Genomic DNA, 12,585 nt, shown 5'->3' with positions numbered 1-12,585 from the left:
CATCTGTCTCTAACACAAAAGGCTTTGAGAAGTCTGGCAATGCCAGAACTGGTGTGTTACTCATAGCCTGTTTGAGTTCAAGAAACGCAGCACTGGCTTCCTTGTTCCAGACAAAACCATCCTTCTTTAAAAGATCAGTGAGGGGCTTGACTATGGATCCATAGTTCTTGACAAACCTCCTGTAATATCCCGTCAAGCCCAAGAACCCCCTTAAGGCCTTGATATCAGTAGGTTCTGGCCAGTTCACCATGCACTCTACCTTGGAAGGATCAGCACTCACCCCTTCACCAATAACCACATGCCCCAAATATTCTATTTGATTTTGTCCAAAAGGGCACTTAGTGAGCTTAGCAAAAAGGGTATGAGATCTCAAGGTCTCTAAGACCTGTCTAAGGTGGCGAATATGAGAGTCCATGTCTGGACTATATACAAGAATATCGTCAAAGAAGACCAAGACAAATTTTCTGAGGAAAGGTTCAAACACTGAGTTCATGAGGCCCTGGAATGTAGCTGGAGCATTGGTATGCCCAAATGGCATGACTAGAAATTCGTAGAGCCCACAGTGAGTTTTGAAAGCTGTCTTAGGAATGTCCGAGGGGTTCATGCAAATCTGGTGGTAACCAGATCTTAGATCAATCTTGGAGAAGACTTTAGCTCCATGAAGTTCATCTAAAATATCATCTATAATGGGAATTGGAAATTTATCTTTAATGGTTAGGGAGTTAAGTTGCCTATATTCTATACAAAATCTCCAGCTACCATCTTTCTTTTTGACCAATAGGACAGGTGAAGCAAAGGGACTGTGACTAGGTTGGATGATGCCGCTGTGCAGCATCTCCTTGACTTGTTTTTCTATCCCAGTTTTCTGGACGTGGGGATATCTATAAGGAGCTAATTTGAATGGTTTTGCATCAGCTTTCAAAGGGATTTGATGGTCAAATGATCTTCTAGGGGGTAATTGTTTAGGCTCACTAAACACATCCTGGAACTCAATCAACAGAGGTTCTAGAATATTTGGAGTGGTGTTTACCTGTGACTGAGCTGTACTGATCGTGCAGGCCTGCACAGCTTGCTTGAGTTTCTTCCTCATGTATCTTTTGGCCACCTCTCCCTGAGTTATCCTGGTGTTTGCAGTACCTTCATCCCCTCGCAGTGTCACCATGTCACCATCCTTACTGAAAGAGACCTACAGTTGCTTAAAATCAAATGTTAGTGGGCTGTAGGCTTTCATCCAGTCCACTCCTATGATCAGAGATCATAGGGCTCCAAATCTAACAGGTACACACTGTGGCAAAATTTTTGTCCCTGCATGCTCCATTGGAGATTGGGTATCCACTGACTGCAACAAAGTTCCTGACCATCAGCAATTTTGACTTTGAAAGGTTTGTGTTGCCGGATAAGCTCCTGCCACCTTTGTGCAACTGTCTTCTTAAGGAAACAATTAGAACTGCCTCCATCCAATAGAATAGAAATTTCAGAGTCTCTAACCTTCCCCAACAACCTAATGGTGATAGAGAGCAGATTCCCTGTGAGTGAATGTAAGGATAGTTCGACCTCCTGTTTGTTCCCACTACCCATGTATTCTATCACCTCCTCCTCATCTATCCTGTCCTCTAAATCAGTAGCAATAATCATGTGTAACCCCTTGTCCTTACACATATGACCTGGTCCAAACTTTGCTCCACATTTAAAGCACAAATGGTTGTCCTTCCTGTATTGGAACTCGGTGGGGGTGATTCTCTTGTTCGGTTGAGAAACAGTACCTTGCTTCGTGGAATCTCCCTCGCTGACTGTTGCTGCCTTGGCCACAGGTGGTCTGTGTGTAGACATTCCTCCACTGGAACTCATCTGTGAAGAAGGAAAGAGCCTGTTAGATGCCTTGCTCTTTTTGAAAATTACCTCCAGTGCCTTTTCCTGCCATCTTGCGACCTCGAAGGCTTCTTGTAGGGTCTGAGGTTTGTGCATTTTGACCAGTGCCTTGAGTTCCTCCTGTAATCCACTCAGATAGCTGGAAACAAAATAACTCTCACTCAACCCTGGATTCATGAGCAGTACTATGGCTCTCAATTCCTCAAACTTCTCCTGATAAGCCATTACTGTGGAGGATTGCTGCAGTTTGTTGAATTCCTCGACTCCATCCTTATCCCCTAGGTCTCCAAATCTGTGACTCACTCCTTCCTTGAACTCTTCCCATCCAAATGTCCTCTTATCCTGTTTGAAACTTTGGAACCAGACATTTGCCCTCCCTTCCAAGTGCATTCCTGCAATCAGCATCTTCTGCGAATCCAATATGCCATACAGATGGAAGAAAGTCTCGCTTTTCTGAATCCAATCCCTTTCCTGCTCTCCTGTGAATCTGGGGAACTCTAGCTTGGGCACCCCTGGGATGAAGGCATTTCGTTCTCCTCTTTCCTGATGTACCTGTCCTGGCCTGGGGTTGCCTTGCAAGGAACTTGTAGGGGTGGCTAGGAGTCCTCTTTCTTGTTATGGATTCCTGTTAATCCCTCCAATCTGCGCCGAAATGCCGGCTACTAGAGCCTTAAACTCTGTGGAGTTAGCCAGCATCTTCTCCTCCATGGATTTCAGAGCCTCACTGGTAGACTCCATGAATGTCTGCAACTTAGCTTCCTGCTTTCGGACCTGCTCCTCGATTGTTTTAAGGCGTGTACCTTCTGCCATGGCTGTGAATCAAGCTCCCGAATCCAAGGATCGGAAGCTCTGATACCACTGTAATGGAGCCAGAAAGAAAAGAGAAGAAGAAAGAAGACTTGAGCAAGAAGAGACTGAGATTTTATTCAAATGCCAAAAGTGCCTTTCTCCTCCGGATCCTCATGCTTATATACAGCTCAGATAATATCTAGCTGCATGCAAATGATGTCTTGGCTGCATGCTGACTAGGCAATAACAGACTAACAAACTAACTACAAGAATATTCCCTCTAACTAACTCAATGGACTGTATGGATTGCATGGACTGCATTTCAATCTTTTCTAATGGCTGAGCTAGTCATTACACAGAACTGAAATATCCTTTTTAGTCAAATATTCTAAACCCACAATCTCAAAAGCTGATTTTCCAAGTTCAACATAACAATGATAACAACAGGACCATCAACCCCCATAATTAGCTTGGTTGAAATATTCAAATCCCAAAATTAAACTTGAATACAGGTGCTAAAACAGCCACCAAGGAAACTGCTGGAAAAAAAGAGGCAAATGCTCCAATTCACTTGACCGACCGTGAAGAAGTTTTAATCAATTTACAATTTGGTAAAGAGTTCTAGCTTTTTCTAGAATATTTAAGCTGCAATTAAGGACTTCAACTCAGAATATATGTTCTACCGCATTATAGCAGCCAGAAACTAACATCTAAAACCATGCTAAACCAACGTATTGCATTATGATTGACAACAAAAAGAAAAAATCATTAAAAATAGTCAAAGCTAGACTAAGACTTTCCTGTGAAGACAAAATATGAGCTTTCAGATCTGTTAGTATCTGCAAAAAAAATTGTTGCAATCCGTGTCAAGAGAAAACAAACAGTTAATTGATACAATGAAATTTTTACAACAAATGGCCTAAAAAAATGCCATTAGAATAAGACAAAAGGAAATTCTTAGGCCCAATATGTTGTGTCGCATTGTAAGCAGCAGCAAGAAGTGGTTTACAAAAAAGAGCTAAAGAATAGCTGTGAACATCACCTGCTCATTTACAAGTATCAAGGTTATCATTGGTCTGCTAAGTCTCCACTGATTGCCAAGATCCTCAAACAAAACTATCTCAAAGAGGGTCTTGAGTATCTGAACAAAAGCTAATATCAGTACAAGACAGCAGAAAGCTTGGAAGAAAGGTAAAGCAACTACATATATACAAATAATCCCTCTCTTTCAATGTTAATTTAAACAAAGTAGAAGACTTTCTTTTATTGGCCATTGATTCTGGGTCAACTTTTTTATTGGCAATATCAATAATCCAGATATCTCAAAACTCTCTGTGCGCTCATTGCTAAATGAAGATATTTGCTAATACTTTGCACTACAAGTGCGTGCTCATGATAGAAAATGCAGGCGTTTGTCAGTTTATTTTTTTTAAATGCCTTTCAGATCTGCAAACTAAGATGAAGCAATCATACTGCCACAGACAGTCAATGCAGAATGGTAGAATTATCAGCCTCTGTAATTTGAGGATGAGGACATTACTTTATAAAGCTCACTTTGGTACACAAGAATAATATACTCAGCCTACCTCTGGGAACATAGTGGGACATTCTGAAACATGCCTTGTGTCGCGCCCCACTTTTTGATGTTGTGTGAAAGTGGTGTGTGGAATATGTATGTGAATGTGTGTGAAAATAAAAATAAAAGGCCGTGGGACTTGAAAATGCGACGATTTGGCCAAACAAAGTTCAAAAAGGGTTTTTTGCATGGAAAATGGAGTCGCCACTTGGTATAGAGTTAGGGTGTACCAAGTCACCCAAAAAAGTGATTTTTTGGAAGCAAAGTAAACAAAACCCTTTTCAAGAACTTTTAGGTCTACGTAACCAAAGAAAGGGATCGGGGGTCACATTTGATAAGGGAGAAGGCAAAGGCAAAACCTAAGGCACTCCCTTACCCTAGCAAGAGCTAGTTGCGTGACTTAGCCCTTCTTTTCCTAATTTCTTCTACCCAAAATATACATTGCATGTTGGATATGACTAATGGATATGAAAAAAGAAATGCAATCCTAAATCTAAAATGTCTCTTACGAGGCGTTTTGATCCCAACCACATGAGTTGCGGCGGCCAATAAGAAAAGTCCTCGTAGAGGTCGCAAACGATGCAAATGAAGACTCAAATGTGAGTGCAAGTGTGAAAATGTGAGAAAAACGTGCATGTGTGCAAATGTAAAACAAGTGCATGTGTGCAAGTTGAGAAACTAAAGGTGTTTGTGTGCAAATGAATGAAAATATGATAGATAGTAGTAAATGCGTATAAGTGCAATCGAGTGCAATTTGTGAGGTAGAAAATAAATAAGTGATAGGAAAAAGTGTGTGAACATGGCATGTGGAGTGAGAAAAACATAAGTAGTGAAAAATGTAGATAAAAATGAAAAAAAAAGTGATATGATAAGATGAAGATGCATGAACCTAGAGGAGTGCATCAAGTCGGGTACGGGAGTGACTCCTAATTTCACAACTTTGATTTTCCCTTTGATTAGAAGGAAAAACTAGCGTGCTAAGGCTATTTTGTAGCCACACTCGCTCGTTTCCCTTATCGAAAGGGGGCTCTCAAGCAAATGTACCCTATAACTAACATGAGGATGCAAAAACCTAAAATGAAGGGGAAAGGATTGGAGGAGCATGCCAAATGCTAAAAAACTAAGAAAAAATGCATGAAATGTAGTGAAACATGCAAGTATGAACTAGCGAGGGAAATCCCTAAGGGTCTAGCGTTGGACTAGCCCATATCTATGAATTCCTACTAGCGTTGGACTAGCGGAAATCGGAACAAAGAACCACAACTAGCATTGGACTAGTGTGGTGACGGGAAAGGAATCACATCTAGCATTGGACTAGTGTGATAACATGCATTTATTACATTCATCTATGCCTATAGAAAGCAAGTAGACATGCCAATCACCTATAAACACGTAGCACATAACACTTAGCATGCTCGACTAAATGCAAGAGCCTAATAAAGCAAATTAACACGTAGCAACAAAAGCAAGCAATCAATCTAATGAACCTATTACATTTGCTAACTAAAACAAAAGGGGAAGGGGAAAATGGACAAAAATGCTCTCCAAGCCCTATCTATTACAAGCCAAGAGGTGTACACATACCCCACGAAGAATAACTTAAATAAAAGTAAAAGTAAATGAAATAAATGCAAGGAATTAAGGAAAGGCAAGGAAAGCGAAGTAGACATGCAATTTTCACTTAGCACGTTGGATCACGTAGGAGAGCCAAAAAGGGAAAAGAAATTATACCTCCCTTGCAATGATGATCAAATGAAGGAAAAATGGCTTCAAAACAATAAAAAGGTCAAGGTACCACTTTAATCAAGAAAAATTAAAAGAAATGTGCACCACAAAGCTCATTTGATCAAAAAGCCCCTAAAGTCACGATTTAAAATGCAATTAAACAAAATATAGCAATTAATTAAAGCAAACAAACAATGAAGTTGCAAAAATCAAAACTGCGAAGGATCAAATTGATGAAATTATTCAAATGGTTGGGTCATAGTGAAATGAAGGGGAACTTGGGGGGTTGGAATGCAATTTTTCTGGAAATTATTCATGCAGGTTGCATGCAAATTACGTAGAGAAACTCTGCTTTCATTTCTGCAACAAGAACTGCACGGCTTTCTTCTTTTCCCATTTTTGTACTTTCTTAAGCTTTTGGACCAAATCGAATGCAGTTCACACAACAACAAATCATCACCTGATCTACTCACTTTACAATGCAAACAAAAGGAATCAACCAAACACAAAAGAAAGATCCTGCAAAGCAAATTTTCTGCTGCAGCATTCATCCAGAATTTTCCGCCACTTTAAGCTTTCAAATGCAAGTTTCATAGAAGACTTCAAACAAAAAGCCAGCAAAGACCATCACTCAATATCTTTGGGCGACTAAACACCTTACTCAACACAAACCAATCAGGAACACAAACCGTTAAAATCAAACGAATGATCAAATGGGAAGCACATGTTGCGGCAGAAAATAAAACTTGCTGGAAATTTCATTTCCAAACGCAGATTCCCATCCAAATGCACAACTTTGATCTAAACTTTATCCACCAGACATCAAAATGAAAAACTAAGCAACCAAATCAAGAACTTCCGCATCTAATAGGCTAAAAAACTTAGCAAGATATTATGCAAAATTCTAGAAAAACATGCAAACATTTGATGTTCAAAAGCTGCTGCAACTGAAAGAGAGGTCTGCTGCATTTCCGTTTACAAATGGATTCTAGACAGCTTTGAGTATAGCCATTTCATCTGTCCAACATTGAACTTAACCAGCAAAGCAAGTAAACTCCTCATCCAACAAACCAAACATTGAAGGAAATTATACGAATACTGGAGAATTTTATGCAAAATGATTCGGCAGCAAGTCTGCGGCACAACAAAGACTTGGACAGCAAAAGCGCATGCCTGAAAGTGGAAAAATTGTGAGACTTTGCTGATTCTGCATGGTCAAGCAATGCTCACGAATTTGTGAACCCAAAAACTAACAAAAGTCTCAGACCATTCAGTTAACATAATCTGGACAGGATTCTTAATGTGCCAAAAAAAAGGAAAAAGCATGCAAATCTGGAAACAGAAGTTTTGCTGCAATTTTTCTGCTATCAATTTACAACTTGTTCGAACATTTTCTGGTAGTTTCAGACCCAAACCAGCAAACTTACTTACCCCAAAGTCCAATAAACTTCAGCACTAATACAACCCTACCGCAAGAAGCCAGTCATTGCAGGTCAAATGGAAAACCAAATGGGTGAGCATGCGACAACAAAGAAACGAAGTCGGTTTTCTAATGAATCCTAGATGTGTTCATTCAAAACTACACTTTTCAGTCGACCCATTGAGACATCAAGCATCAAACTGGTACAAAGCATTGACACAACCAAATCATCTAAGCCCTCCTTCGATAGCATCAGAAACTGGTTCTCTTTCTTCCATGAGACCCATGAACATCACAACATAAAAACCATGTAAATATCATTCTACATAACTGAATATTGGTCAAGCTTTCTACTTTTAAAGGTGAGGGAAACAGATTCTGGGATCAAAAAAATGGTCAAGCAAACGAGATTCACCCAACTTATGCAAACGGGCCAGGAGGAAACATCAAACGGAATTCCCTGAAGTATTGTGTCACTTTCTGGGTTTGTCCATTCAAACGCATAAAGATCGTTCATAAACATTAGACGGACAGCTTCATGAAACTCATCATACAATCCTACAGAGAAAACTCTAACAGCTGTCCCTAAAATCCAGCCAATACTCATGGATTCATCCATCCCAACCAGATTTCGCAGACAGGGTTCACGAAGGGAAATGACACAAGCGTAAAGACAAATACTTTCTACATTCTATCATAATCAACAGTTTCTAAATGGCTCCAGAGTAGAAAAAACATCACCTTTAGCTTTTGATCAAAGCTTGATTCAGAAGATGAAATCTTTGCTCAGTCGAATCGTCTTTTCCTGGTTTTGCCATTTTCCTTCTGTCCGGCAGCCGCTTCTCCTTGCTTTCTCCCTTTGGTTTCAGCCGAATACCCCCTTCGAAACCTTCCTCCTTTGCCTTTTCACTGCTTGCTCCTTCGTTGCCGTTTTCTTTTCCTCTCCGCCTCCCGCTCTCTCTCTTTTCCAGATCCTTCCTCCCTCTTTTGCTTTCCCCCGCTTTCCTGGTTTCTAGCCGTCTGCTCTCTCACTCTCTGGTTCTCAGCCGCTAACTAGATTTCCAGCCGTCATTCTGCTCCCCGTCATTCTGCTCCCCGTTCCTTTTTCTTCTTTCCCTTGCAGCCGTCACCCTCTTTCCTTCTGTTTTCTTTTTCTGCCGTCAACTAGCCCCTCAATCTCTCACTTCATCTCCTTTCCAGCCACCACAAAAGCTGCGTTCTTTTCTTCTAAGACCCTAGTCGCTCATCTCTCTCCACCAGCCGTCAAGTCTTCTCTGGTTTTTCTTTTCTTAGCCGTTCCCCTCTTTTCTTTTCCCCTTGCTGTTTTTCTATCTCCCCATCCCTTCTCCTGCTTGCGGCTGTTGTTCTTTCTTGTATTTATACCAGGCCAACCCTCACCTCAAGGGTGAGGATGGAAGAGGAGATTCCTCTTCAACCCAGGCCATCCGATGGCCATGTACCACTCTTCTTTGCAAGCTGCCAAAATACGCAGCTTGCATGCCGCGGACTCTTTTTTTTCTTTTTTTTTCTTTTTTTTTTAATAATAACTTAACAAAAATATAGATAACTAATTAATAAAAAATAACTAATGGAGAAATGAAAATTAAGATAAAAAATGAACTAGAAATAATAAATAGCAAAAATTGCAATTTTTCATTCATTTTTTTTTCTTCTCATCATTTTTCATTTTTCATCATTTTTCTTTTTTTTTTCTTTTCAAGAAAGCGTTGAATTTGAATAAAAAACAACTAAAGCATATTTTTGAATGCTTTTCTCTTCTTTTTGTTTTTCGAGAAATTCTATGCTAAAACTCCAAAAATAAAATAAAAACTAAAAATAAAAACTAAAAATAAAAACTAAAAAACTAAAAAGTGAGTAAAACTGACACGACAAAATAATAAGTAAAAATAAATAGTAAAAGAAATTACAATAAAATTTTGGTGTCTACACCTTGCCAGACTAACTGCAGCTGATGAAGTGGGTGCTTCACCCATGGTATGTTGTTGAAATAGTAAGAAGCTAGATTGTCAATTGCTGATGCACACTGGCATTCAAGAACTGAACAGGTTTGATAAGAAATAAAAGCAATCACCTAATTATCAGACATACCATAGCTACCAGTGTGCCACAAAATTCATCGACGTAAAGGATCCATTTAAACATGCATCAGCATTTCACCATTAAAAATGGGTAACACTAGTTGTATTAACGACCAGTTGCCTTTGTTTAATATCACTGCTTTCAAAATCAGCAGTCAAACCAAACACTTAGCAAATGAATTCTGTGAATACTAGTTTTTTGACACTTTGACTGTACTATGGGCTTGTATACAACACCTGTTTTACTGACTACGTAAGTATGATGCTCTAAATGAATGCAGATACACCCATTGTGAAGCCTCACAAAAATTCTTTGCAGGAAATCAACAGATGGAAAAAAAATTCACTGTGTAAGTCATGTATTGCTCCATGATGGGTTTATAGAAAAATACCTGTGAGGATATACCACCATCTAGACCTTTCAGACCAGATTCAAGCGAACCAACTATATGCAGGAAAGTGTTTGTGTTAGAAAATTGGTTTAATTTCATTTAGGCAAATTTCTTGTTTTGTGTAGAAGTAACTAGTTTTTTAATTGGTTTTAGTTATTTGAAGTAGTAGTCAAGAAATTTCCTATTTTGTTTAGAATTTAGAAATTATTTCCTATTCTGTGTAAGTCTAGGAATTAGTATTGGTTTCCTATTATTGCTTGAGTTTTGATGAAATAATATTCCCTATAAATATGTAGGTTGACAAACTATAAAGAGACACACAAGGAGCACACAAGGGCGACATGTAGCCTTATACATGGGGTAAGAGAAGATTCTTGGGAAATGAGAGATGGTATACAAGAGTTGGGAATGGGTTTAAATTGTATTCTTGTATAGGATTTTTTCTCATGATAAAGAACAGGTTTTCTCTCCGTGGACGTAGGCTCAATGGTGGAACTAAACTACATTAAATATGGTGTGTCATTTATCTTCCATACTTGTGGCTTGTTTGTCATTAAATTGTTGTGTACTTGATATTTCAATAGTTGTTTGTTCCGTGCTTGGATCCCTATCAAATTTGTATTAGAATTTCAGGTTTCAAGACTAGACTACTCGTGGGTAAGTGGATCCTTCTCGGAGTTAGATTGTGAAAATTATATTTTTGGTGGTGGACCAAAGTGCCAAGGAGTTTGATTGGTGTTGGACCAGGTGTGCCATAAGTTTGGCAGGGGGTCCGGTTGGTGCTACACCAAGGAGCCAAGGGTTGGCAGTTGGCAGGGATCCAACATGCAATTTGAATGTTGAAGAAGAGTGGGTCCATGATTGAAAGAAAAATTGACCTTAGATGTTAAGGTGGACTTGTGTTGATTATTAAAGTGGGTTCAAAAAAGCGCTTGTAAATTTGGGTTTAATGTGAGGGGTTACTCATGAAGGGGGAGATTTGTTAGATTCATGAGTAAATGATTATGTCCCCCATTGGTCTGAAAGATAGAGAAATAGCAGTTAATATGCAAGTGAAGGCCGAGATCTAATGGCATAAGTTTTTGGGTCAGAGTTGGATTTCTGACTTAGATATTGGGTTCTTTAGTGAGCTCTCTCGAAATGTTTCTCCCTAACAAATAGTATCAGAGTTTGGTTGCAAGATTGAATTGCTCACAAACACTTGGATCCCAACAAACTAAATGGTTGGATCAAGAGTGTGAGACCCCGAAATTTTACTTGTCTTTATAGCTCCCATTTAAACTTACTTGCCTTAGATTCTTGGTTGAATGTGAGCCAAGGGAGTGAATTTTGTTAAGAAAAGTTTCATAACCTTAAGTTATTAGAAAACCTAGAAATTTTCGCAGGAGGCTCTGCGCAGGTTTGGGAAATTGGCTATAACTTCGTATAGAAAATTCGAAATTGAGTTCCGTTTGTTGCATTTGAAACTAGACTCATAGGGCTTCCTACGGTATGAAATTCAGAGTTTGATTCAATCTCTATAAATGCCAGAAAATTTGCAAAGTTGACTGAAAATTCTGCCCTGCACAAGTAAACATAGGAATGTTGTAGTAGCTTATGGTTCAATTTGGACCAACTTATAAACTAAATCTCTTTGAGGTGTCTTCTAAAGATTATTAGTATTTGAAGTATAGTTTTTAACAAGCCAAGTTGTATGAATTTTTTATATTTATAACTCAAGTTCTGATTTTTCTAAAGGAAGGGCATAAGTTAGGCTTTTTGTGCATACTAGGGTTTTGGTGTGTTTTTTTTTGTGCATTTTGGTAGTGTGATTGTGAGGACTTGTAAAATCCCCCATATTTTCTTAAAAATTTCCTTTTATTTGGAATCCATTATTTTACAATAGCTTTACTACTCATTCACTTCCTCAATAGTTACAATTAATCATAGAACCAAGGGTTTTCCCTTTACTTTCATCGTTAAGGTAAACTAGGGTTTTTACGTCTTTTGGTAGTGTGATTAATCGGTGTGGAGTGTGTACTCAATTTGGTGATTAAGAGTGAGTTTTAGATAAGAGAAAGTGTGTGATTAGAAGTGATAATAATAAGTGAGTGAATCATAAGTGAAAACACTAGTACAGGCGAGTTAAGGAAAAACGGCATGAACCGACGTGCACCGTTTGTTGCTGATCGGGTGCACCACTTGAACACTATTTTATTACCTTAATCTCCTTGCTTTTATTTCATAAATATCAGCCCTAAATATCTCTTATACCAGCCGAAATATTTGACTTAAAACAAGAGGAAAGGAAAAAAAAAACTAGAGAAAAATTAGTGGTGCCAAGTGTCACTAGCTAGCCACAATTTTTGACTAAGAAACTTTCTTATCATGTCTTAACACCAATTCATCTTTCATGTCTTAAAACCAAACAAAACAAACTTAAGAGTAGGAGAGGGAGAGAACCGTGAGCTAGGGGGAAAAAAAACAAAGAGGAAAAAAATCTATCCAAGGTCTTGACCAAGACCCTTTGACCAAGCCTTTCTTAGCCTTCATCTTGTACACATTGAACCCAACCATTTCATTTTATTGTAAGCTTGGCCGAGAGAGAGAGGAGAGGAAGAGAGAAAAACTCCATCTTGATTTCCTTGCTTGCTTTGTGGAAAAAAATCAAACACTAACCCTAATCCATACCGATTAAACTTAAGTTAAGCTTGGAGAGAAGACCTTGGTGGAGTT

At 38.8% G+C, this 12,585-nt stretch overlaps 1 long non-coding RNA gene across 1 annotated transcript; it reads right to left on the bottom strand.

Moving 5' to 3' along the window:
• Positions 1-3,457: 3,457 nt before the first annotated feature.
• LOC113732571 (uncharacterized) lies at positions 3,458-8,710 on the bottom strand. Its single transcript, XR_011840849.1, has 4 exons — positions 8,121-8,710; positions 5,966-7,132; positions 3,701-3,799; positions 3,458-3,497 (listed from the first exon to the last, which is right to left on the bottom strand). It is a non-coding gene; the product is annotated as an uncharacterized lncRNA (long non-coding RNA).
• Between the last annotated feature and the right edge of the window lie 3,875 nt (positions 8,711-12,585).

This window comes from Coffea arabica, chromosome 2e, assembly GCF_036785885.1.
Source record: "Coffea arabica cultivar ET-39 chromosome 2e, Coffea Arabica ET-39 HiFi, whole genome shotgun sequence".
In the NCBI taxonomy this organism is placed as follows: domain Eukaryota; kingdom Viridiplantae; phylum Streptophyta; class Magnoliopsida; order Gentianales; family Rubiaceae; genus Coffea; species Coffea arabica.
The sequence above is the reverse complement of the archived record's forward strand: the minus strand, read 5'-3'. Positions and strand labels throughout refer to the sequence as shown.